The sequence below is a fragment of the Pleurodeles waltl genome, chromosome 3_1, assembly GCF_031143425.1.
Source record: "Pleurodeles waltl isolate 20211129_DDA chromosome 3_1, aPleWal1.hap1.20221129, whole genome shotgun sequence".
Lineage (NCBI taxonomy): Eukaryota > Metazoa > Chordata > Amphibia > Caudata > Salamandridae > Pleurodeles > Pleurodeles waltl.
The window spans coordinates 608,736,096-608,752,662 of record NC_090440.1 but is presented as its reverse complement, the minus strand read 5'-3'; the positions used below and the strand labels follow the sequence as shown (position 1 = coordinate 608,752,662).

Genomic DNA, 16,567 nt, shown 5'->3' with positions numbered 1-16,567 from the left:
ACATATGCAGTGGTGAAACATATAAAGAACATGCAAGGGTGACTTGGGGAATGCTGTCATATTATGGTTAAGGCACAGTGTATGTAATGTCCCAGGCTTCTGTTTGGTTCAATGGGATGTCCTGGGAACATCTTAACTCTTACTTCATGCACTCTTTTCCAATGTGTTTGCAATTGATATGGGGAGGGAACACCGAGCCTGAGGTTTCAGGCCACCGCTGAAATCCCATCTTGATCCATTATGTGATATTCTTGAACGATCAGACCCATGACACCAAACCCCATCTTGCTGGTGGCAAATGTGAATTGATCTATCAAAGTGCATTCTATCCATTTACTCAAACTGTACTGTGGTAGTATATGATGTGGGGCGAGCATTTCAAAATATGAAGCAACAGCTTCGACCTTAGATAAAAATTTGCCATGCTGTACCCAGCGATGCTGGAGATACCAGTTGATGATAAACTGCGCCTTTTTCAGATTGGTAAGAGGCTTCTAAGTACCTTGCAGTACATATCAGTGGAGACAGCAACAACATTGGTGTTGAGTGAGTCGCTGAGTTTTAAAGTACGGTATTCAGGGTCTATTTCTATTGAAGGGAGGGCACAGGTATGCTTAGTTCCATGCGCAGCTAGGGTCTGCACTGTATTCAATTTATATTTGCTGTTTTATGTCTCTTTTTGACCAGCCTGAGCTGATGTGCTTGTATTGTCTATTCTAGTTCCTGTACACTGTTAACTAGAGTTAGTCTACTTTTCTCATGATAGAACTGGCAGGGGTAGGTAAACTAGAAGGAAATTTTGTGTATGCAGGATGTGGGTGGGAGGAGCAAGATGGTGGCTGTGTGAGGCAGCCGTAATGCAGCTCTCTGTCTAGCCTCCGGAGCTGCAGCACGCTGTAGGTTATCAGTCTAAAAAGCATGCTCCCTAGCACAGTGATTGGTTTCTGGTGTGCTGTGGCAAAGCGATACACATGTGGCAGCAGGCAGCGCAATCGCGTGCTGTTCAGAGTAAAGTTCCTCTTTGTGTGGGAGCATTTCATCGCCGCAGCTAAAGTATTTTGTGGCTGGAGCCGTGGTCAGGCTGGAAGCAGAGCGGTGAGATGTATGGAGCTAAAGGTGGCCGGTGTGGGGCCTGTAATCTAAAAAGTATGGCAGTCTCTGGCCCTTCAACACAGTCTGCAGCCATATGAGAGCCTACTGGCAGTGATGCCCCGCAGGAGGAAAGTCAGATGTAGCAGAGAAGATAAGGAGAGGAGACCTCTTGGATCTATAATAATAGATTTGCTGTGAAACTCAGTGGGAGTCACTCAACAGACAGCACAGTTGTGGCTATGGAGTCCATTGGCACCACTGGCATTTGCAAGGAAGGAGGAAGTCTAGCTGAGTAGGGATGTCCCCAAGGGCAGCAGGTACTGTAACGAGCGATACGGCACCCTTTTAATTTTCCAGTATTTGAAATAATTGGTTGTGATGCGGCATCGCCCATGCAGATAACTTTAGACCCTGTGTTGCGCCCTGGCTATGATACTAAATAGGCAGTAGGAGAGGCAGGGGCGAGGGTGGCCCTCAGCAGGCAGGTTCAGCATGGTGTCTGAGGAAGGTTGAGGCCTCTAAAGACTAAGACAAAAGATATTAAGGAGGAGCCATATAAATTAGCGTACACTCAGAAGTCCAGCAGGCATGATAGGCTTATTCTGGGGCTACGAAGAGTGGCTCAGACTTGGACGGTAAGGGGTGCTTTTTCACCTTGTCTGACTGGTCACAGTGGTCTGAAGAGGAGTCGGATCTGACCAGCAAATCTAGTGCTAGCACTGCTGGCGAGCTCAGTGATGATACTGCTTCCTCAAAAACTCATAAGGCTGTTAAAAAGGGTGGGTAGCAGGCAGCAGCTGGGAAGGGGCTGAAAAAGGACTACTCACCAATAGCGCAATTACTTGGAGGCACTGTATAGGCCCCCTAACAGACTATCAGTCTGAATCCTCCCACCTTAGAGTTCATATACCAATGCATCATTGGGCATAGGTAGGAAACCCGGTTGGACAACTGCAGAGCTCAAGCTGCGTCACGCAAGCTGCAAGGAGTTGTACGCAAAGTTGCTAAGCCATGTGCTGCTATAGTAGAGCGAATGTCATAGTTTGAAATCAGGGCCGCAGTGCTTGAATTGGATGTTGTGTGCGCTAGAGGTCAGGTTGAGGTGCATGAAGCCCAGCTGATTGATATTCAGTGGAAATTAGAAGAACATGAAAACTGCCAGCGACAGAATAACCTGCGGGTGCTAAGAGTGGCAGAAGGCAAGGAGGGATCTGCCATAGCACTGACAGGATCTGATGCCGACTCTTTTTGGTGGACCTGTTTCAAAAGGCCTTTCCTGAGCTGGAGGGCTAGGAGATCCAGCAAGGGCACAGATTTCCACTAGTCCAGAAGCAATCTAAGTTGGAAGATGGGAAACCAGGGGCAATCCTGGTCTTTATCTAGAACTTCTTGTTGAGACAGGCAATTTAGGAAGAAGCCAGGCTGGAAGCCAAAAGCACCGTAGAGGACTGCTCCTTTTTTGTCAAACCTGAATTTTGTCATGTAAATGTGAGACATGCTGGAGGCTTTGTCAGCTAATTAAACCCTTTCAGGATAAGGGGGGCTCAGGTCTTTCTACTGAATCCTGCATGACTAAAAATTATTTGGAACAAGAAGAAGCAGATGTTTATGTCTGAAATTAAGGCAAATGAATTTCTGGGGGATATGAATGCTTAAAAAAAAAAAAACTGGGGTGCAGGGAAGGCTGAGGGAGTGTGTATATTGTTCCTTTTGGTGGGTGTGTGCTGATGCACTTATGTGGTGGTTGAGTTCACATGAGGGTTGAGTCCTCTGCTTTGGTGGCTGTACAGAGAGTGTGCTCCTTACGGACCAATGTGGGGGGAGGAGATGGGAGGGGTGCATCACAAAAAACAACAAGCATTTGCAATGCAAAGGGTCTTGCGTTTGCTCAAGTTAGAGCAATTATCCATGTAACAGGGTCGATGTCATGCAAAGCACTCAACTACTTCCCAGCGAGATTGCGCTGCCTACAAAATAAAGAGGAAAAGTAGTCCAGAAACCATTCGGAAAACATGGAGCCTCGTATGTTTTCAGTAGTTTACCAGTGCTCTCAAGGAAGGCTAAACACTGGAAAAGGTATGACGTATGCATGCCTTTCACTAATGAAATCAAGCAAATTTTTAAAGGCAAGCCCACAAACCAACCAAACTGATGGGTGTGATATGGGCGTGGTTAAAAGCCCACAGAGAGATTACAGCAGGGACAAAGCGATGTGCGCGCTTGATCCTAAAAAGGGATTAGGAGTAAATGTAAAGGTCAAAATAAGGATAAAGTGGAACAAAACGTGATCCTGCAATGCCTGGGCACAGTGGGGGTTAGCATAAATTGGCAAGGTTTCTGTTCTGTGGTATACAAGGAAGTGGGTGGCTGGAGGGTCTCAGCGCTGGTACTTACTAGGCTTTACCATGGTGCAGGTGGGTAAAATGACCATCGGTTCAGTAAATGTCGGAGGCCTACATGATAGTTCTAAGCGGTAAAGGGTGGCAGAGATAATTAGATCTCCGGGACCTGATATTATCTGTGAACAGGAAACACATATCCTTTGGGGGAAGAAGTAACTACTGAAGGTGTGGGGGGTGTACTATTCTTGCCTGTACAGGCCAGAGCTTCTCCATCGGGGAGTGTCTATACTAGGTAAGGGGCATATTGGCTGTAGTAAGTGTAAGATAGAGGGTAAACTGGGCATATGGGCGATTGTTGAATGCCTTATTGCTGGGGCCAGATTCACCATATGCTCCATTTATGGCTCTAATCAGGATGAACCAACTCTCATTAAAGATTTGGAGGGGGAACTGCCGACTTGACCCACCCGCTGATTGTTTGTGGGGACCTAACTTTGCATCTTGAGACTGGCAGAAAACCTGAAACTAATTACCAAAGGATAAAGCTTCAGGTGTATAGAGCTTTGCGGCACCTAATGGGCTGCCACGTTCTGGCATATGTGTGGAATGGAATGAAAGCCCTGAATCTCGGGTATGCTTATTTTTTGTGCCCACACAGAAAGTATGTTCGGCTGGATTATTTTTTTATATCTACCGGCCTAATGAGCAGGTCGTAGGCTCTTTTCTGACCATAATCCCTTAGTCTTGAAACTAACTGGCTTGGGGGTAATTAGGACTCAGAGTAAATGAACATTTGATCGGACACTCCTTTTAAGTGCCCTGAATGTTGATCACATGAAAAATTACATAAAGGATTTTCTGGAAACTAACAGAGGCAGTGAGAGGTGAAACCATCAGTTTTGCCACACATTCCCAGAAACAGCAGGGTAAGGAGTTTAATAGCCTGTATGAGCAGTTAACCGTCCTTGAAACCCAACATATTGAGGGGATTACACTGGGCTGTGATCTCTCATAGAGTCAACAGAAAATTGCGGTGATAAAAGGATGACTAATAGCTGCTATACTAGGAAGCTGGTGGAAAGGATACATGCATATAGAGGAGCAGCAGGACCTGATAAAATTCCTCTAGGGTTCCATGAAACATTTCATAGAGAATTAGCAACAGTTTTGCTCGATATGCTCCTGAGGGTTCAACAGGAGGAGGTTCACCCCATCTTCTTGGAAATCTAAAGCACTCCTGCATGCCAACTATGAGTGTGAAAGCCACCAGTTTTTTGTGGTTGATCTGTAGACCCAAGTAACTTCCAAATCTAATTATTTCTTTAGGGTCTTTGACCTACTAAAAGATGACGTCCACATATAGGCTTAATCTAAGAAACAGATCTTTGAGGAAATGATATCCCCTCAAACAGTTTTAAATCACATAACACAGGGGACCCAGGGCAACCTTGTCTTGTGCCGTTTAGTATAGAGAATGGCTTAGAGACATTGTCATTCATTCTAACCCGTGCAATAGCACTAAAATAAAAGAGGGATATTGAACCTTCCAGACCCTATCCCAGATGAATCTTAAACAGCATAGAGAATAGGAAACTCCACCCAAGAGGGTCGAATGGCTTCTCCGCAGCTAAGAAAATAGTGATAGCTGCTCATATCATGCACCTGCCTTCTTGGCATGGTACTGACATCATAATGTTCAGGAAAAAGAATAAGCGACTGGACAATCGGGGCTACTATCGGCCTATCTCCATTATCAACTCCGACGCCAAACTGTACTCAAAAATGTTCGTGGTGCACATGGGAAGGACCATAGCCCAGATGGTTTTGCCTTTGCAGCACAGGTTTATACGTGGTAGAGGGGCAACTGACCATGTCAGATGGGTCTTTACATTATTCGATATTGCTGAGGTAGCAGGAGACCCTCTGGCTATGATCCTCCTCAACGCAGAAAAAGCATTCAATAGAGTGTCTTGGAGGTTTCTTTGGGGGATCTTGAGGCACAAGGGATTTGGCCCAAGATTGATCAAGGTGATAAAGGCTTTGTAGCGTTCTTCATTTGCCCAGGTGTAAATTATGGGGTTAGAGTCAGCAAGGATAGCGATTACTAGGTGAAACAAGGCAAACCCGTTCCTGCTCCCCCATTCTGTTTGCTTGCTATATTAGCCCATTGCCAAAGCAAATATTAAGGAATCAAAATATCAACGGGTGAGGGTCAATAATTATGACACAAGGTATTAGCAGACGCCGACTAAATTGCGGTAGTCACTCAAGACATGGCGGAGACATATGGGGGTATTTCAGGTTACGTTCTCAATGTGCAAAAAACTCAGATCATATGCACTGATAATATAGCTATGTCAGATAGCAGTAGGGTTGAGGCAGCTACATACTTGAGGGTCAGGGTTTCACTAAAGGTTGGTTCCATCAATAAGATCAATTTTGATCTGTTATTGGGTAAGGTTAGTTCAGATTTAAGGCATCTTAACACTTTGCATCTTACCCTAGTGGGAAGATGCAATCTGCTAGAGATGATAGTGCTTCCTAAAGTGCTTTACTTTTTCAGAGCTGTATCTCTTAAGCGAGCAGGTCAGTACTGAGGAAACTGGATACCATGGGTGTAAACTTGTGTGGTAGTACAAAAGGACAGGGTGGACCCTCAAATATTTAGTCTTTCCACGACAAAGGTGGGAGGGTGGACAGCTCCCAGTTTCTTGTCTTTTTATTGGGCATTGCTTCTGCAGCACATTGAGGTTCTTTTCTCTGCAGGGAGGGGTAGGATGGACTACTCGAGGCAGTGCCCAGAGCTACCAACTATTTATGAGATATCCTTAGAGGGTCAGCATGGGGTGTTTCTTGAGGCAGATCGAGCCAAGCTAATACAAAAAGGTAAGATCTAAGATCTAAGGGTCTGGATGAGGGTTGAGAAACAGCTGGGTGTTAAAAAATACAATTGGTATACTCCACTGTGGCATTTGTAATGACAAGGAGATTGAGAATAAAGTGAATATCTTTTTCTTTATTGACTTCCTCCTCAGAATGCCCCAACGGTCATCCTCATCCGTTTTCCCTCCCCCAACATTCCAAAGACCGCATGCAGTGTAAGCCGTGCGCACAGACACACAAGGTAAAACAGAGGGATGGGAAAACACATGATACACAGGGATAAATGACAACATTATGTTTCCGCTCTTTGACAGAACACTACACATTCTCCACTGTTCTCAATAGCATTCCATAATGGACTCTGTAGGCAATGAGAGCAAACTGGTCTGTGTAGGCTGAGGGATCTCTTCTTTTCGGGGCAGTTGTGCTCATTTGGCGATCTGCAGCAGGATTTTAGGCTGGGGGTCAGGATGTTTTTTAAATATTTGCAGGTCAGGGACATTTTGAATAGGATAAAGGAGGAGATGGTTTTGATGGAAAGAATCCCCATAGTAGATACAGTCCAGCAGCCGGGAAGTAAGGTCGGTCAGATTTACAAAATTCTGTTGGATATGGTTTTCGATGACCTAGAACTGCAAGAGACAAGAAAGGCAAAGCTCCGGGTGGAGGATATACATTTGCATGCCTAAACTGGGATAGGGATGAAGGTACTTCTTTCAGCTAGTCTTTGACCTCAGCACTACAAAACCATGTTTAATATTTATTACACACCCTCCAAGTTGTTTAGCTGGGGTAAGAGGGAGGGTGATATGTGTCCCCGCTATGGTGATGGCCCAGCCGATGTGGCACATATGTTTGTTGGCTGTGTAAGACTACAGGCATTCAAAGAGGGTATTGAGGACTTCTGGAAGAAACAGTTAATAAAAGAGACCCCTATTACTCTACCCCTGCTGTTTGATATCGAGCAGGGCTCCATAGGAGATCAGGGACATCGCTATTTCGTTTTTATTTCCATGTCGTAAAACGCCTCTTGATAGCAAAAGCCTGGAAAAGTGCTGAACCACGCACTGTACAGCAATGGTTTGGGTGTCTGCTAAACATGTATAATTTAGAGAAGCCATTGCACAACTGTAAGGGGAAGGGGGCCAGGCAGCGAAGTAGGAGCATCTGGTCCCCTATGATAAGCTGGATAGCAGATAAGTTGGGCCTTGATGACCGGTTAGGTCCAGGCCCGGTCAGTACAGGGGAGTAGAGTGTGTACATACTCGCCTGTGACTTTGGCCCAATCTGAACATGATAATCTAGATGTTACTGATGGAGTAACTTGAATATGGTGAAAATCCTGAACCTTAGTATATTCATTTATATACAGCAATAGCGGCTAGGTTGGATCAATGTGGATGAACTTTTTAATCAATGCTTCAACTGAACATGCACAGGTTTCGCTGATTTCTCCTTCTGTTTTGTTTTCCTTTATAACAACGATGATCCTTGCTATATTAATAATTAATTGTCTTGAATGCCTTATAATAATGTATAAGGTATTGGTATTTTGTTTGTAGGCTCGATAGTGCGTTTTTGGGGAAATTAAAAAAGGGGGGAAAAGAACTGCCAGGGGTAGAAGGAACCTTACTGCTTCTCACCAAGTATCATGTAAGTAATTTGTGTATTACATGCTGGCAGTGCACAGCTTTTGTTAGTGATTGGGCTCACTTTCGGTTTAGCAGGCAGTGGAAGTGGGAGTTGGGTACAAGGATGAGTTGAAAGGGCGACTGTGACACTTTGGGTAATCAAAGTGGGCAGGGAGAACAGTGTGTTAATGTTCAGTTTTGGCCATATGGCATTGTTGACATCTTGCTTTATCTGGTGGTCTTATTTGTGCTTGAGTGTACTGATTTTCCACTGACACAATACACTGACACAGCCCCTTTCCTCTGTCTGATAAAATGCAATCTATGCCTATTCTATAATCGTAGTGAATTGTTAGGAATCTCAACAATGCCTGTAAAGCGAAAGTTGTTCTCTCCTACTTATTCAGTAGGAATAGTATAGACATAGCTCTGATTAAAGAGACATCTTTGTGCCAAACATAAATTCAAACCATAGCAGAAACAGGGACCACCCAATCAACTTGGTCAACACACATAGCCCAAATTTAGACTCTCTGGTCTGTAACTCTTCCAGAAGTGCTTGATCCACTTATCACAAACTTAGCTAGTAGCGCCGTATTATGGGGGAGTATCTTCAGTAAGATATTTGATCAAACTAGGGATAAATCCAATTTCATTCCACAACTATCACTTGCGGGCTCGGGTTTTCAGGCTTATTGAACCAACTTTCGCTCGTTGATCTGTGGCGATCTAAAATCTTAGAACGTACGCATATTATTTCTTGGTGCATGATGTGATGTGGCGAATTGATTTATGGCTAGTTACATGCGGTCTGTGCATGGACATCTAATATTTCCTTTCCCTCAGTATGCAGTCAGCTCATTCTCCTGTTGTAATATTTTGGTCTCACCTAGGCCTGTTCCCTACTCCCTGCTTCATGTGTTTCCTGGCTGAAGCATTTCTATATCTAGTGTTTAACAGAGTTAAAGAAAGCAATTGTGAAATTGGGTTCAGTTTAACCTTGTACCAGTGTGTGTGGGTGCACCATCTGACAAGAATTCAAGGTGTTCATACAGATGATGAGGTGTCTTTAGCCAAACAATCAGGAATACTTAAATCTATACACTCCAAGCTTGACAGACTTGAAAAGTAACTGAACAACCTAGAAACCCATTGTATGCCTTTGAATACGAAGTTGTTATTATGGGATGATTCTGTCAGGGAGAGGAATCTCTCGGACAAATGCAGAGTAGCTACTGTATATGTACTAGCTTGGCTAAACAGTGCTGATGGGACATTCTAGTTCAACCATATTCAGTGGCAGAGACAGAGAGCAGTAATAGAAATATGCTTTAGATGGGTGACAACTAGTGATGGTCGGTAGAACCTTACAAAGACTATTTAGACATCCTAGCTCCCCACCTATGAACAGTATTTGAGGAGGCAACATAGAGTCTGTTAGCTCATTTAGAGCCAGCTCTCATACCATACTTTTGGAACAGCTGGCAGGAACAGGATTTCAGAAAGAACCACAAAATTATTTTCTTCCTTCCTATCCAAACAAAAGCAGATACCTCACCTAGAGTACTTCTGTTCCTCAGCCAAAATCATCTTGGTAGGGGTCCCACAAGGCTATGTCTTTGTTCAAACTATATGTAACCACCTTGGCAAGCCTGATCGAATCCTTTGGTCAAAAGTGTTTTTATTACACATATGACACACAATTTATTCTAAGAGTGGACGGAGACCCTCAACAGTTCTCTGCCTCTGTAGTAAAAGATGCATACTGTATGAGAAACAAGCCCCTCACCCTGAATGGGGGTAAAACTGATGTAGTTTGCTTCGGAAACTCATCTTTATGGACTCAAACTTGGTGGTCATCAAAAATGGGATCACCTCCAACTCCTGTACAACAAGCAAAATCTTACCTGTGAGCCACATATAACCACAGTCACTTCCACATGTATGTGTTTATTAAGAGTCATTCATAAAAGTGTGCTGTTATTCCCAGCATCATCCACAATCACCATGATCAATGCTTTAATACTACTGCATTTAGATTACTGTAATGTATTACTGGTGGACCTCCCAAAGTACCTAACCTTAAAGATCCAGACAGTTGCAAGATTGGTTCTAGGATTGAATGGCAAAGCATCAATCTCAACCCATCTCTGCCAAATTCATTGGCTGCCAAATGTGAATAGGAGACTCTCCAAAGGACTTTGCCTCCATCCTAAAAGGCTTCATGGCCTGAGAAAGGATAACAACTTATGATCACTTTTGGTCTATTGTGCACCTACTCAAACATTAAGATCAGCATCTCAACATACACCCATTCCCAGACATACAGAAATCTAGAATATGTAGTCAGTTTCTCTATCGTCATTCCAAAGGCCTGGAATGGAATGCCTCCCATGTTGAGATCGTAAACTAATTTTCTAGTTACAAAAAAACAACGTAAGGCCTATATTTTCAACCTCAAAAGTTAATATCAGTGAACATGATTGCCTTAGACCTGTGCTCTCCCTGTTCCCCTATGAAGGACCAACACATAACCTTTGTATTAGCCACACTGCCATACTGCATTACCATACTAAGGGGGACAAGACAAAGTTGCCCTAGGTCCCCTCGGCGATTTCCGATATGGATTGAGTCACTGATCAGCTGTTTAAGTGGATATCATCTCCACAAGGCTCTTTTTCTTGGGTTCAGCCTATAAGTGGACATTATCTTTCAGTACGTCAGAGGCCTCAAGGAAATAATTAGATTTAAACATTACTCGTGTCTACAGATCAACCACAATAAACTGGTGGCTTTCACACTAATAGTTGGCATGCAGGAGTGCTTTAGATTTCCAACGTGAATGATGGGAAGATGCAATTGATTATTTGGGCATCCCAATGCACTAGGTCCAGAAGGTTGCCTTGCAAGACAACTATTGTGTTTTCCTCAAAAGCTCTCATAACCATAATTAATCATTGCATAACACTCACACTCATACTTTGGTACAGTTTGGGAAAGTGAAAATAATCATACTCCTGAACTCTCTTTTTCTGCTCTTCAATTTTCCAATAAAATTGACTCTTACAGCCCCCTAATAATTTGAGTCACGGACGTTATCAATGCTGAAAGTGATCTGGGCTAGGTGTGCATCAGCTGAGAGGTGCTTGTACTACCTTTTAACCAGTGATTTTGTTTGGTCCTGCATTTTAAGCTCTATTATTATGGAATGCAGGCCAGGTTTGCTTACTTCCTCCTTATAGCCCTTACAAAGTCAATGTTATGCAGATGATGTATTCTTGTTGGATACTTTTAGCTTATATTGTAAAGATGACTTTCTGATGATTAACACTGAGAAAAAGTCAATGATGATCTTCAGACATATCTTGATAAAGAAATACTATGCATGGAACCTGCAAGGCAAGATGTCGGAGACAGTCTCAGGCTTTTGTTGTTTGGGGGGTGACTTTCACTTACAGCTTTTCATTTAAGCAGCATGTGGAATCAGCTGTAAGGCAAGCAAAAATGATATCTGGTACAGTGTTCATGGTAGATACTGTTAAGGGACATAATTCAATAGAAATGATCTTGCAAACTTATAATTTAAACATAGCTCACATTTGGTATGAAAGAACGATTATGCATAGCCTAAGGGTCCTCATGAGCTGCACGTGGCCTAACCTCAGCCAGGATTTCCTTCTATAATCCTGAGAAAGCTTTACGCTGAGCCGGTAACTACGTGGGTAAGATGCCTATGATTTGCCTGGCTACGGCAGGCGGCCAGTCCTTTTCTTTCCTTGGTCCATGAGACTGGAATACGTTACTTCTTGATTTGCACCAAACTAAGGTAGAGGCTGTCTTCAACAAAAATCTCAAGACCTGGTTATTTCTACAACAGTTGTCTTTGCATTTGAGTGGTGCATCAGCGCCTCCTGAGTAACCATGCACTTTATAAATCCCGTCACGATCACTATTACTATCTCTAGTGTTATATATATATATATATATATATATATATATATATATATATATATATATATATATATATTTACCCATCAATCATTAGAAGACACCTGAGAGGCGATATTTACCAGCTTCTCGTAGCAGGAACAATGCCAGCACCATCCATCGATTTGAAAGGTAATTTATTTTATTATTTCTTGTGAAGTACAAAGTGCATAGTGCTATCCAGACAAATATGGCAACGCGTTTCGGCCTGAGCCTTCGACTGGCCATAGAGTTGATTGTGAAGTCAGTGTATTTAAATCATGTGACCAACATCCACCAATTAAAATCCATCATCATTTTATATCACTTAAATGGCATTTGCAGTCAGATTTTAACCCATATTTAATTTGTTTTTTCTCGAGTAGAGATCAAATTTGTCCTAAATATACAAATTTCTTATTGAATCAACATATGTGCTTAATATGATTCCACATCCATTAGCCAGTCTTAGTTATATCAACATTTAATTATATCTCTGTTACCTGTATCTCTGTTATTTTCCTATGAACTTAATCTTATTTTTTCCTCATTCTTATTTAGGTAAAGTACCAATTTCTACATTGTTTAACAACATTTATTGTAGAGATTCAAGGATTCATACCATTTACACCCAAAACTGGCTTATAAGCACTATGTGTCATATTCTCATTTTTGATCATTTTGGGTTGTTGACTCTCGGTAAAGTACCTTAAAAATTCGAAAAAATTTGATTAATATCTGTATAATTAGATACAATCAAATCAAGAACACTTTGATGTTTTTCTTAGGGGGTTTCTTTCTATAAGAGTCTTATTCGTTGTCCAGCTCCATAGTGGCTTCAAATGATCATCTCTGAAGCCTAATTCATTTTTCATGAAAGCTTAAGCTAAATAATCTAAATAGGTTCATGGCTCCTTCCAACTATTTTCTATCCTCTTAATAAAATTTCCATCTCTCATCTCCTATAGTTTTCTGTGTAACTCTGCATCCATGTTCAAACCCCACGGTACTTCAGTTCCAATTAGGATAATCCATTTGGACTCCATTCTTCTCAAGCTTTGTTCTCGATCCCCTCCTCTATCATTTTGTTTAATATATTGAATACCATAGTATCTTAGATCTTTCTGTTCACCCTAATGTTGTTCCCATATGTGTTTTGCTATTGAGTATGTTAAGTCTTGGTTAGTTATTGCCCTAATGTGTTGCAGAATTCGTAATTTCAGTTTGTTTACTGTGCTGGCCACATATTTTTAGCACCACACACTTTCCCATACATAAATCACATATGGGGTTTCACAGTCTATTCTTTCCATAATTCTCATTGTCCTTCCATCAAATGTTTTGAACTGCGTCACGTTCTTTCCATGAGTACACGCTTTACATTTTGTACACTTCCAAATGCCTTGTTGTTTATCACTCAGCCAGTTCGACATCTTTTTCTTTTGTGGAGTCATATAACTATTTGTTAAGCGATCACCCAATGTTAGCGCTCTTTGTATGTAATCAAAGGGTGGTTGGGTAGTAGTTCAGATAATGGTCATCTAACAGTAGTAGTATATATAAATGGTATACAATAGCTTTATCACATATACACTGTACTTGTAATGCACCAGATGCAATATAATACACATTACTAAGGACCTTTTGGAAATAATTGAACATGCTTTGTGGTTGAGGAACTTACCTTCAGTGTTGGACAGCCTTGGCATCAAAAGTTCAGAGATTATATGAAGTCCAAGTTATTTGACATAAAAAAAGAGAATAAACGATCTAAAAAGCCATGAAAGCTATAGAAGGATTTGGGGAATTCCATATGTGTTCAGTCATAGGAAGTAAGACACTGGCTGCTGATTTTAAGACTTGGGCTGCTACCCATAAAGGCAAATAGAAATATATGTAAAGGCTTAAGACAAATAGAATGAAAATGTCCTTTATGCAGAGGTCTAGATTAAACTTTAGTGCATGTTTCACTCTTTTCCAAATCTTTATATAATTTAGGAATAATATGGTAGTACAATTTTTTTAAATCTGCAAATTTGGTCTTTATGGATAATTTTACCTTATAAGACGAACTGTAAAGTTTTTGTATTGTAAAATGTTATTTTTTTTAATGATAAATAATGTAAAAAGGGGGAGTTTGCGTATGAGATAGTTACAAATGTTTTTAAAAAGATGTGTTTTTTCTTAAAAAAGATTGTCCTACCATATCTAACAATAAACTACTTTGACTACTGGAAACAGTACATTTATCATCAACAGGTTGAAGAATAGTCACTTAACTTGTGAGATTATTGCAAAAACATATAATGAAGGCCTTAGTATACAAAATGATGATGTCAAAAGGGAGAAATTCGGGAGTGCAGACTTGCAGTTTCATTTTCTACTTTGCAGCCTCCACTGTTCATCAACTTATGGTCTGATTCCGAGTTGAGCAAAAGTCAGGGGTCAGTGAGGTATATACCTACTCTACCATCTATTACAAATTTTTCCCCTGGGAATGAGGCATACCATGGAGGTGGGGTATTTACTGCACCAAAATCCATATCTTGCCTTCGTTTGTCATTTTCTCTAATATATTTCCTGATAAATTATGTCAGGGAAAACTGCAGGGTGTGATAATTATCTCACAGCTCATAATTGTCTGAGGCCTCACACCCCACCTCAAGAAGTTACACTGGCGCCCGATCCAGAAGAGATGCCAGTTCAAGATGTTGAGCCGCGTATACAAAGCCCTGCACAACCAGACACCTACGGTCCACCTCCCTCTTCGTTGTTGACAACCCCCCAGACCCGCTGAAGCAATAGCAGAGGACGCTCCTTCTCACAACTGGTGACCAAAGCTTGAAATGACCTGCACCTTAGGACCCCCTCATCACTCCAGCAATTCAGGAAAACACTCAAGACCTGGCTGTTTGACTAACAGATCACCACAAAGTAGTTAGAACTCCACTGCCTTAAGACCCTCACAGGTGTTTTGCTGCACTTTATAATTCCTTGACTGATTCATTCATTCATTCCTGCACAATGTGTTTTGCTCAGTTATTGGAACTAACTAAACAAGCCATAAACTTTTAACAGATGTGCTACATGAGGGATGTTTCTACAAGTGTAGCAGTTTTGGAAAAAGAATCAATGAGGACCCAAATTTTACCCACAATTAGTGCTGCTTTTTCTTTGTTTTTGTCAGAGCCAGTATTCTGTCTCCGTAATACTGATAAAAGCTGCAGCTTTACGCACCAGTTCTGCTAAAAGTGTTCTTCATTGAATTACCTTTGATATAGTCAGCTGCCAAGACGGCTTGCATTGAGACAAAACTACCCCAGTTATACAGTATATAACCACCTATTGTTAATATGGCCCTTCTCCTGTTCCTAAGTACTGTAAATTCTATGTGTTACTATTACCCATTATAATGGTATTCAGAGTATATTGCCAGGATTTAAACTCATGACCTGCAGTTGCCAGCCATGTTCCCTGTAAGGCGCGCGCACCTTTCCTTCTCCCATCGCGCAGGCCCCTTTGGCAAGCGCGCACAAATGTTCCACCATTCCTATACTTTGTGGTAGTTTAAATGCGTTATCACTTTCTAAGCCTAAATAAGCCTTTTAGAGTGATATACGTGCTCCCCTAAGGCAGATAATGCTTATATTTGAATCTGGATTAAAGTCAATGAAAACAGCGTTTAAATGCCGCGGGGAGTGTTTTAAACATCATTTGGCGTACTTTAGCATACAAGCGAGCAAGTGATATTTGTCTTGGAAATTAATGGTTAATGAGCTAGGAAATGCTTCAGAACAGTAGAAAATGTGCTGTTATCAAATGTTCCACCATTCCTATACTTTGTGGTAGTTTATATGCGTTATCACTTTCTAAGCCTAAATAAGCCTTTTAGAGCAATATACGTGCTCCCCTAACAGGTCATGTCCTTGGGGTGTGCAACCAGGTCACAAAACTGCCTTGATGCCCTATTGCATGGAGCAATGATATCCCTTTTTTGCTTTAGTGGTATGGAGAGGCTAATGCCAAAGATCTTGGCTAGTTATGCGCTGCGCGCGCGTGAATGGTCAATTTCTTGGCGCACGTATCCTTGGCTGCAGCGCACAGAGACCGCACACTGCAGCACACAGTGGAAAAAAATTAGAGGGAACATTGGTTGCCAGTAGTGAGAAGTTTATCTCACTGTGCCATCTTTCTGATATAGCGATTTGTCTTAGTCTGTTTTCCCTGAAATCCCATTTTCTGCATAAAAGTGAGTTTTAAAATGATCCTGTTTCAAAATGTCATTAGGAGCTCTGCAAAGGATATAATATATACAGCATTAAAAGTTAATTTGGTGTGTTGTGTCTGGCCAATGTCAATAATTATGTGATGTTGCTAAAGGCCGACCACACCTGAGATTCGAATTAGGTACTTTTACATTGATTTTCCTTTCCATATATTTCCTTCTTGTTGTTCGAGCCTATTGCTTCTGATTATTGAAGAGGAATGTTCCTTATTACAATTTGCCTACTCATAGCTCTTATCTTTGGGATGAAATCCCTCAATAGTTGTTTTTGCATTAAAGGAGGAGTTTAGTAAACCTTGAGGATTCTCACAAGGAATGGAAGCTAAATCTGAAACACTGACAAATATGACCATGTTTGCAATTACGGA

General features: G+C 41.6%; 1 protein-coding gene across 2 annotated transcripts in view; it reads left to right on the top strand.

Annotated features, from left to right (window-relative positions):
- The window catches only part of PGGHG (protein-glucosylgalactosylhydroxylysine glucosidase), a 215,175-nt gene that overhangs the window by 129,762 nt on the left and 68,846 nt on the right, over positions 1-16,567 (top strand). The window lies entirely within an intron of this gene.